Here is an 11,243-nt window from a genome sequence, read left to right on the forward strand (position 1 = left end):
TAGAACAGAGTGGAAGCTGCTTGAAAGCAGGCGTCTTCCTTGAGGTGATGACGACGATGATTACAAAGACGATTCGGGAGGAAATTGTGATTAAGTAACAAGTCTGAGGTCATAGGCTCCTAGTGGGAATCGGACCAAGACAAGAGAGGTACGCCCCAGTGCATCGTCGACCTGTTTAAAGCACTCACTCTCCCTCTTAAAACTTCTAGACAGTGAGAGTTTACCGATCAGTAGATCAGGCAATTTCCAAATAGATGTGGTACTTTTTAAATGAAATACTCTTGAAATGATGGGTCCACAGATCTGCAGGTCTGAGAACACTTGTTTTTCACGTTGCCGGTTGATTTACGGAATGACTCTGTTTGCCTGAGACGTCCCCGTTAGGGTGTGGGGAGCAGGGAAACTCGTGTCACATTATTGTCTAACCTTGACCAGATAGCTCAGGTCTCCCCGTTGTCTGCTTTCCTGATTTATAGACGGTTTTAGGAATGGTTTTATTTTGTTAGAGAACTAAAGTGCCCTCTACCGTTTCTTTTCTGTCATTACAGCCAAATATCTATTAAGATACTTGATTGAACAGAAAAGTTGTCCTTACAGAAATAAAAGCAATAAATTTATTTCTGATAAAGCTAAACTAAAACTACGGATTCTACTTGTAAAAAAGGAAATTATTATTGACCAAGCATTTTTGAAACATTTACGTGTTTTATAATTTGATTAGTAAATAAAATCCCAAATATTTGCATTAATCGTATTTTTGTCACTTATATTTTGTCTTAAAAATGCACATTTCACTTTATAAAGAGCACCTTCAACTTTTGGCATTGGTTTCAATTCATTTTATACAGCCTAAATTTTTTACTGTGTTGACTAATATCTTTTTTAAAAAGATGAATCAGATATATTTATAATTTAAATATTCAGAAGCATAAAATAATTAAGAAAGGCCAACCATGATTTTATTAATGTAATTAATTAAAGTTACTACTGAGTTAAAATCTCCATCTTGATAAGATGTCATGTGATTAACATTTTGAATAACTTGGAATCATCTTAGAATTTTAAGTAGTTGCCTGTTGCAAACAAATTTTGACTAATAATTATGCATATTACTTCCTTGTACTAAAAAATTTCATGTTTCATCAGATTCATTTCAACCACTGTTACTAATAGCATCTTTAAAAATTAGATAAATATCTCCAAATCCTTGCATTTCCGTCACGCCCATGCTTACAGGCTTAGAGTCTGTGGAGAACGTTCTTTTACAGGTTCATAAATCTAATTATTTCAGAAACACTTCTTTCTCACTGTCTTTTTTATAGGACTGTTCCACCCCTGCCAGGGTTTTTAAACTTTTCCAGCTGGGGTAGCCATTCAGTTCCTGCACAAAGACACATCCTGGCTGCCGGCCTTTTGGCATTGCTAATATTTTTGTAGACCTCAGCTGAACTTTCACTGTTCATGGACTTCAGAGGCTGACAACGGAAGCAGCTTCTCTCTGTCTTCTTTACCCTCGACTCTCAATCCTTTCCATAAGCCACTTGAAAGCACTGTCCTTGGCCGTTCAGGGATAGACAAAAGAAGAAAACCTATGTTTCCTCCAGGATGTGTGAGTCTCCCTTCTCTTTTCATCCAGAGAAAAGAGTATTGAGCAAACATTAAAACTGGGGGTGATACTGTGCACACAACTAAGATTAACACTGGATGAGCCTCAAATTCTAACTCGGTCATCTGAGCCTCTCCTGTGGGCCAGAATCCACCCGCAGAAGCTGCCGTCAAAGCGCCTACAGAGAGCGAAAGTGCTTTAGGGGCGCCTCAGAAGCAAGAGACGCCTGCCAGACAGTGGTGAGCTCAGGCCTGCAAAGCAGAGCTCGAGGCTGCAGGACACACAGGTCTTTCTTGGGCCGTCGGTGGGCAGTCTCGCCTTTTCTGAAGCCCTGGGAAGGACGGCTTTCAGATGACGTTTTCCGCCCTCACCAGCCTGGCCTGTCCGGTTGGTGACTGGGCTGGCCCTGCTTCCCAGAAGACTGCTCCTGTGGATGGAGCCCAGACCACGCCCAGGCACGGGAAGGCCTGTTTCCGGCAGCGGCAGCTCTGGGAGTGAGGGTCTCTTCTGCCTCCTCTGCTGTCCCTCAGGTGGGCTGTCCCGCAGCTGGGACACGGCGTCATGGCTGCTGACATAAGCTGTGGTCACCAGCCGAGTGCGACTGGCAATAATAATTCTAGGTGGATACCTGAAAAATGATAAAGAGCCAATTTATGATGATGCGACTTGTCCCGTGGATTTGCCCCCACCCTCTGAGGACACTGGTACCGGCAGCCTGTGACCCTGTTGGGTACATTCTCGGGCAGCAAGCTTTAGCACAGACACACTGCAAAGCCTCCCAGCCAATGATTTTTTTCTTCTTTTGTTTTTTTTACCATGTCATACTGAATGCCTTCTGCAACGTATGCTGTTTAATTCGCTGTGGCCAATCTTTCTGACCTTTGTGCTCTGGTGAAACTTTTAGACACATAATGTCAGGCAAAATGTATGGGAGTAGAAATGTGGAATCAATTGGAAATAAGGGAAACTTACTATGATGCAAATTAAAATCCAAGCTTTATATGGCTTTTAAAGAAACGTTTGCAGGAAAGCAGGTTAAAAATAAGCGACAATTTGGCATTGGCGGAAGTTGTGCAAGGTGCTGAGGATCATCATGAGCTTCATGGCAGCCTGGGAAGATTGACTGAGAGTCATGTCAGTAGGGGGTGGAACAAAGTGTGGCTGGCTTCACAGGCTTGAAGAGAAGAGGGGAACAAGCATCAGATGTCACAAGCAGCCCATCTGCAGAGGGACTAAGCTGTCCCAGGCCTAGGATCAGCCATTTCTCCTACAAGCCTTGGTTCCTTCGAGTGGGGATCAAGGCCTGGGTGCTCGGTGTCCTCGTTGCTACTCTGGTCTTTGCTTTGTGGCCCTTTCAATAAAGAGAGCATATATATACACATATGCATACGCCTGCATACAATATACACATGCGTATGCACACACATGCATGTATGTGTGCACAGAAACAGTCATACACATATATATACGTTCTAGAAATCTTGGGTTCACAGCCATACCTCCAGTTCCAGGCCACTCCCCAAAATACCTTCCAGCATTTCATATTTGTGTGTCCTTCCACAGTGAAAACTCCAACAACACCAACACATTCTGTTCACTCAGCTGTTCAACCCCTCAGCACATCTGGAGTTTCAGAGCGGCCGCGCATGTGCCGTTGCAGGAACAACCTCCTAAGAAGAGTCTGGGGTTTGTTTGCAGTCCCCTCGCCCTCCGCCGGGGACACAGTCACACGCTGTGTTTATAAATTACGTCGATGAACTGCCCCCCCCCCCACCTCGCTGGAGGGTGGCTGTGGTGTACGTCAGAAATGCAGGTAGGTCCGTGTGGGCTCCAGTTCACTTTTGGTTTTAGTACCTCCTTCTTATTCTTATTGATTTAATTTTATTTTTGGAATATGTAGAATATTAACATGCTTTTAAAAGTCAAACTACCCGGAAGGTACAATCAGAGATGTGTCACTGCTTCCTATTCCTTCTGTCCAATCTCCCCACCCCTTTGTAGGCAAAGTTCACTGTTTTCTGGGTTGTGCTCCCTGTGTTCCTGTTTGTAATGACAAACCATTAGATGTATTTAAAAAAATGTTCCCCTTATTTTGCACACAAAAGGTAGCATACTATGTGGTTTTTTTGCCGTTTGCTTTTTTCGTTAATGATACCTGAGAGGAATGGGTCCCTATCAGTACACGGAGCTCCTCCTGATTCTGCCCCACATCTGCATGGGGACCATTGCGCGTCTGGAGCACAGTTTATCAGTCAGTCTCCTATGCTTGACAGTAACGAATAATACCCTGAATAACTCTGCAAACATGTTTCCATATTGTTGGAGACGCATGTTCTGGATAAACTATAGAATGACTTCTGTGTTGAGGTTTGGTTATAATCGGTTAGGTGTTGGTTATATGGGTTAGATGTAGTTGGTTAGGTATTCTCTAAGTCTCCATCGACGCTGGACCACTTTTCACATCCACCCACAGTGGAGGGCAGTGCCTGTTTCCCCATCACCGCTTCACCAGACTGATTGTCAAGCTTTTGAATTTTGCCAATTTGATGGGCAAAAAATGGAATTTCATTGTAGTTTTAATTTGCATTTCTTTTTTTATATGAATGGAATTGCACATCTTCTCATATGATTGAGGGCTATTTTTATATCTCTTTTTGAGTTGTTTGTTCAAGTCTCTGCCCATTTTTCTATAGGCCTCTTTTCCTCAATTAAAAAAATTCTCAATAAATTAGGGATTCAACCCTTTATCTGTGACATATGCTGTGAATATTTTCTCACAGTTTGTCAGTTGTCTTCGACTTTAATGTGTTTTTTTTTGCCAGGCAAAAGTTTTTTTATTAGTACTTAGTCAAATTTATCAATGTTTTGTTGCATCTAGGGTTTTAGTCACATGGTTTTAGAGGCATTCACTCATGTTTTCTTCTGATACTTGTATAGATTTACTTTTTAATAGAGTTTTGGAGTTTTTTCGTAGGTGTGATGGAAGGGATGGATCTGCTTTTGTCTTGTTCCACATGGCTATCCTGTTGGCCCTACACTGTCTATTAAACAGAGCATCTTTGCCACCGTGATTTGAGGTACCACTTTCATCATAAACTAGACTTTTATATGTAGTTGGGTCTGTTTATGGAGCTTTTATGCTATTCATGGATCTGATGCTTATTCTCGTGCTGGCGCTGTACCGTTTGGTTCCTCCTGTGCCCCTTTCCCCCAACAGGTCTTCATATTCAGTAATTTCCTAGCTATTCTTGTGTTTCCTACTTTTAGTTTTTAGTAAACCTAACAATTTCATCCATACAGAGGTGGCTTTCACTCTATCATTAATAAATCATACTAAATTTGGATTATGGAAACTGCTTTTGTAAACAGGGGAGTGATAGCCATTTTATTCCTGACTGTGAAAAATACTTAACCTTTTTTTTTTGGTAAGGAAGATTGTCCCTGAGCTAACATCCGTTGCCAGTTTTCCTCTTTTTTTTCCTCCCCAAAGCCCCAGTGCGTAATTGTGTATCCTAGTTGTAAGTCATTCTAGTTCTTCTGTGTGAGCCCCTGCCACAGCATGGCTTCATGAGTGGTGCTAGGTCTGTGCCCAGGATCCGAACTGGTGAACCCCAGGCTGCCCAAGTGGAGCATGCAAACTTAACCACTCGGCCATTGGGCTGGTCCCCAATTTATTTTCAGAAATTCAGTAATATTGTTTTATTCTCCTTTCACCCAAGAGTGGTTTGATACAAGACCTTTAATTTCCAGGTGAAGAGTCCTTATTTTTGGTTTTATTTTTAATTTCCAGTTCTATAGCATTGTGGTCAAACTGGTTTCTTCTTACTGTACTTTATGGAAGCTACTGAAGTTTTCTTTGTGTTCTAGAACAGTGCTTGACAAACTGTGGCCCGCATGCCAGCACCTGTTCTTGTACAGTTTTTAAAAAGCACAAATGGGGAACTTAATGAATTATTTTAAAGCAAACAGGAGGGTAACAATCTTGAGAGTCAAGAAACACCCCCACCTTGCTTTTTCCCACTGACCGCCTCCTCCTCTCCTTGCAGAGGAAACCACTAAACTGACTTTTTCGGCAATCACGTTCTTTCTTTTCTTTAGTTTTACTTCTTAAATATAAATTTCTAAACATAGAGTTTCATTTTGCCTATTTTTTACCTTTATGAAAATGGAATCAGTTTTTTAATTTTTTAAATTGAGATATAATTGACATATAACATTCTATTAGTTTTATGATGTGATATCTGTATATATTGCAAAATTATCACCACAATAAGTCTAGTTAACATCCATCATCAGGAATAGTTACAAAATTCTGTTTTCTTGTGATGAGAACTTTTAAGATCTACCGTCTTAGCAACTTTCAAATGTAAAATACAATATTATTAACTTGAGTAACCATGCTGTACGTTACATCCCCATGACATTTATTTTACAACTGGAAGTTTCTACCTTTTGACCTCCTTTGCCCATTTCGCCCAGCCCCCAGCCCCCACCTCTGGCAACCACCAATCTGTTTGTGGTTATCTATGAGCTCATTATTTTTCTAGGTTCCACATATACGTGAGATCATGCAATATTTATCTTTCTCTGAGTTATTTCACTTAGCATATTGCCCTCAAAGTCCATCCACGTTGTTGTAAATGGTAAGATTTCCTTCTTTTCTATGCCTGAATAATATCCCATTGTATATACACATACACCACATCTCTTTATCCATTCACCTGTCAGTGGACACTTAGGTTGTCTCCATATCTTGGCTGTTGTGAATGATGCTGCAATAAACATGGGAGTGGAGATATCCCTTCAAGATCCTGTCTTCATTTCCTTTGGATACATTCCCAGAAGTGGGATAGCTGGATCACATGGCAGTTCTATCTTTAATTTTTTGAGGAACCTCCATACTGTTTTCCATTGTGGCTGCACCAATTTACATTCCCAGCAACTGTGCATAAGGCTTCCCTTTTCTCCACATCCTCACCAACACTTGCTATTTCTTGTCTTTCTGATAATAGCCATTCTACCTGGTGTGAGGCGATATCTCCGTGTGGTTTTGATTTGCATTTGAGTTGGGATGATTAATGATGTGAGCACCTTTTCTTGGGCCTGTTGGCCATTTGTATGTCTTCTTTGGAAAAATGTCTATTCAGATCCTCAGCCCATGTTTTTTACTTTTTAAATTTTTTAATTGAGGTCACAATGGTTTATAAAATTATATAAATTTCAGGTGTACATCATTGTATTTTGACTTCTGTATACACCACACCATGTTCACCAACAAAAGTCTAGTTTCCACCATCACTGTACATCTGTGCCCCTTAACTCCTCTCATCCTCCTCCCACCCTCCCCCTCTCTGGTAACCACCAATATGTTTGTTTATCTTCCACATACGAGTGAAATCATACAGTATTTGTCTTTTTCCATCTGACTTATTTTGCTTAGCATAATACCCTCAAGATCCACTCATGTTGTTACAAATGGTAAGATTTTATTTTTTGGAAAGACTTTATTTTTTTATGGCCGAGTAGTACTTCATTGTGTGTGTATACACCCCCCCCCCCCCACACACACACATCTTCTTTATTCATTCTTCTGTCATTGCACACTTAGGTTGTTTCCACGTCTTGGCTAATATAAATAATACTGCAGTGAACACAGGGGTGCATGTATCTTTTTGAATTAGTGTTTTTGTTTCCTTTGGATAAATACCCAGAAGTGGAGCAGCTGGATCATAGGATAGTTCTATTTTTAATTTTTTGAGGAACATCCATACTGTTTTCCATAGTGGCTGCACCAGTTTACATTTCCACCAGTAACAAGGGTTCCCCTTTCTCCACATCCTCTCCAACACTGTTATTTCTTGTCTTTTTGATAATAGCCATTCTGATGGGTGTGAGGTGATATCTCATGGTGGTTTTGATTTGCATTTCCCTAATAATTAGTGATGTTGAACATCTTTCCATGTGCCTGTTGGCCATCTATATATCTTCTTTGGAAAAATGTCTTTTTAGATCCTCTGACTGTTTTGTAATCAGGTTGTTTGGTTTTTGTTGTTGAGTTGTATGAGTTCTTTACATATTTTGGATATTAACCCCTTATCAGATGTATAATTTGCAAATATCTTCTCCCAACTTTTAGGTAGCCTTTTTGTTTTCTTGATGGTTTCCTTTGCTGTGCAGAAGCTTTGTAGTTTGGTGTAGTTCCACTTGCTCATTTTTGTTTTTGTTACCTTTGCTTTTAGTGTCAAATCCAAAAAATCATCACCAAGACTGACATCAGAGACCTTACTCATGTTATTCCCTAGAAGGTTTATGGTTTCAGATCTTATATTTAAGTCTTTAATCCATTTTGAGTTAGTTTTTTTTTTTTGTAGTGTAAGGTAATGGTCCAGGTTCATTCTTTTGCATGTGGCTGTCAAGTTTCCCAACACCATTTATTGAAGAGACTCTCCTTTTCCCATTGTATATTCCTGGCTCCTTTGTCATAAACATAATTCACCATGTACATGTGAGTTTATTTATGGGCTCTATCCTGTTCCATTGATCTGTGTGTCTGTTTTTGTTCCAGTACCATAACTGTTTTGATTACACAGTTTGCAGTCAGGGACTGTGGTGCCTCCAGCTTTGATCTTCTTTCTCAAGATTGCTTTAGCTATTCAGAGGCTTTTGCGGTTTCATACACATTTTAGGATTATTCGTTCTAGCTCTGTGAAGAATGCCATTGAAATTTTGGTAGGGATTGCATTGAATCTATAGATTGCTTTGGGTAGTATGAACATTTTAACAATATTAATTCTTCCAATCCGTAAGCAAGGAATATCTTTCCATTTATTTGCTTCTTCTTTAATGTCTTCCATCAATGTCTTACAGTTTTCAGTGTATAGGTCTTTCACCTCATTGATTAAACTTTTATTCCTAGATATTTTATTCTTTTTGATGCAACAGTAAGTGGGATTTTTTTCCTGAAATCAGCTTTTTAAACAAAACATTTTATTTTGAGATAATTGAAAGTTCACATGAAGTTGTAAGAAATAATACTCTTTCTGCAGTTTCTCTCAATGGTAGCACCTTGCAAACCTATGGTACCATTGTCACAATCATAATATTGACATTGATACAATCAACCAATACTATTCAGCAAGATCTTTAATTTTCTCCTTTGCTTTCTTTCTTTCCTTCCATCACCTCATGTCCAAGGAGTGGAAACTTCTCTCTCTCTCTAATGCCCTCCCAGGAGCAGTGCCTCTCTGAGGCTGCCCCGTCAGGCCCTGCACACTTTTAAGCTCCTTCCCTGTAGCCAGGGCTTGAACTATCAAATCCTCACCTGTGTGGGACATTTTTGTGTTTCACTTCCTCGATTGGCCCCCCGGCCCCGACGCCCCATACTCACAGCTTTGCTGGGGTGGTTTGCAGGTATTGGAAGCTTTGTTAGAATTTTTTCTTTCTTTCCTCATAAGAGACTTGAAGGTTGCAGTGTTTTCTGTCTCCTAACAATGCTTAAGTCATGGGTCCTGTGCAGTTCTATCCGCTCCCCTTGTTGCTCTGGTGGTTATTTTGGGAATGTGATGGGGAGAGTTGGAATCAGGATACCGCTATTGTTCTTCAACCTCATTTAATCTCTCTAACAGCTTTATAAGTTGTTATAAAGCTGTTCTTTGAATAGGAGGAAACTGAGGCCCAGAGAAGTTAAGTGATACCCAAGAAGCTGGTAAGTGGTACGCCTGGGAATTGCTGATGCACGTTTAACAAACTCTCAGGACTGAAGTGGCTCTCAGGTTTCTGTTGGTTAGACCACTGCTGTAACACACACCCAGCGGCTGCCGAAACTCCTGCTTGAATATCTCCAGTGACAGGAACTCGTGACATTCAGCTTCAGACCAAACACATGGACAGAGAAGGATAGAAACTTTCTTCTACATTCTATGCATTTTGGACTAACCGCAGACATCAGATTGCACTTCTTAAGCACTTTGATTATAACCGTAAAATTAAAGGCAAGCAAAAGAACTAAGATTAGGTTTCTGCAGGTCATGTAACACCAAGAGAGAGAGACTAAATGAAAAACACGACTTGTGGGGTTAGAGGCTGGGATGTGAGACACGTCTGGCACCAGCAAGCTAAAGGAGTTAGGGCGAGTTGTTAAGTTGAGGCTGGAGTATGTTATGGCTACAAACTCTCTCCTTCTCCCTCCTCAACCCAAATCTCAGTTTACCAGAGCAAACGTTTCCTTTGTCTGTAAGTCCAAGGCTGGTCTAGCAGAGGGACACTGGTCCACACGGTCACTCCAGGGGCCAGAGCAGCGAAGGCTCCACTGTGACGAGTGCCGCACCAACGCAGTGGGCAGGAGCAGGTGAATGGGACATGGGCTCTGAGTGGTTCCCTGGCACTTGTGGTCACATCTCATTGACTAAAGCAAGACACCCCTCCCCTCAGAAGGTGTGGAGAAGCCCATCTTCTCACGGCCGGGAGGAGAGGAGACTGAGCTGTGTGGACCTCAGTGACCACTGCACTTTCTTAACTTCCCCACTTCAGCTTCCTCCTCTGGAAACACTGAGACACAGCCCCTCACTGAGAGGAAACTTGTGCATATTGCTTAATGCTTAGGAGCACATCTCTGGTCCACACTGCCGGGGCTGGAATCCCAGCTCTAAGGCTCGTCAGCACAACTTTGGGTTGTTTTCTCAATTTCTCACACCTCAGATTCTTTATCTGAAAGACAATATTTGTGCCTATTATTTGTGAGGATTAAATCAGTTAATATAATCAAATGTTTAGAAGAGCGCCTCGCACACAGTAAGGACGCCAAGTGTTTGCTTCCGGCCCGGATGTGGCTTCAGGAGCTCAGGGAATCCTTCGAGACTCCTGGCGGCGACCACAATGCTGACCAGGGCCAGAATGGGAGCCGTGTGGCTGGCCCAGCACGGACTGAGGGGATGCTTGTGAAATAAGGGGGTCAGTGAAATCCAGTCCGACCAGGCGAGTGAGCGGGAGGGGACCATCAAGAACTCAGACAGCTTCGCAGTCAGGGCAGCAGGCGCAGGCTCCACAAAACCAGACGCTCCGGGGGTGGGACACCTGCCCACTGTCCCCTGTTGTCCAGGGTGCCGGCCTGTTCCGGAGTCGGGCGGTGTCTGCGGAGGACGGTGGGCGCTCTGCAGTGACCCTGCGGGAGGGCGGCGGGGACACGGCTGCCTCCACCCTCCCAGAGGGGCTGGCGACACCACCAAATCCGAGTGAGCTGTTTTAAAATTCAAAGACTGTTTTAAGGACGTGTTTTTTTTAGGAATGTGGAAGCCTAGGTGTTGAAAGCTTCTTAGCACATCCAGAAATTCACAGTTCTCCAGCGACTGAGCTAGACAGCCAAGTCCTAAAAGCTGTGGATTCTCAGGTAATGAGTGTCACCCAACTGCAGAAATAACGGGCTCACCCTCCGAGGCTGGGAGGGTAGCACGGGATGTCCTTTCCTCTCTGAGCCAGAAAGGAAGCACTTTAAGGCCATCCTTGGCTTTTGGTGACAATGCTTTGGATGAACTCTACACTACAGAACATTTGGCAGTCACTCTAAGATCACAGGATACCTTTCAAGTCAGTCTGGAGGCAATTTTTATTCTCTAATTATGATTGTTTTTAAGATCATCCA

The 11,243-nt window shown here is 42.2% G+C and overlaps 1 long non-coding RNA gene across 1 annotated transcript; it reads right to left on the minus strand.

Annotated features, from left to right (window-relative positions):
- Positions 1 to 685: 685 nt before the first annotated feature.
- Positions 686 to 9,129, minus strand: LOC139077381 (uncharacterized). Its single transcript, XR_011529844.1, has 3 exons — positions 8,994 to 9,129; positions 3,135 to 3,276; positions 686 to 2,234 (listed from the first exon to the last, which is right to left on the minus strand). It is a non-coding gene; the product is annotated as an uncharacterized lncRNA (long non-coding RNA).
- Positions 9,130 to 11,243: the final 2,114 nt, after the last annotated feature.

The sequence above is a fragment of the Equus przewalskii genome, chromosome 19 (assembly GCF_037783145.1).
Source record: "Equus przewalskii isolate Varuska chromosome 19, EquPr2, whole genome shotgun sequence".
In the NCBI taxonomy this organism is placed as follows: domain Eukaryota; kingdom Metazoa; phylum Chordata; class Mammalia; order Perissodactyla; family Equidae; genus Equus; species Equus przewalskii.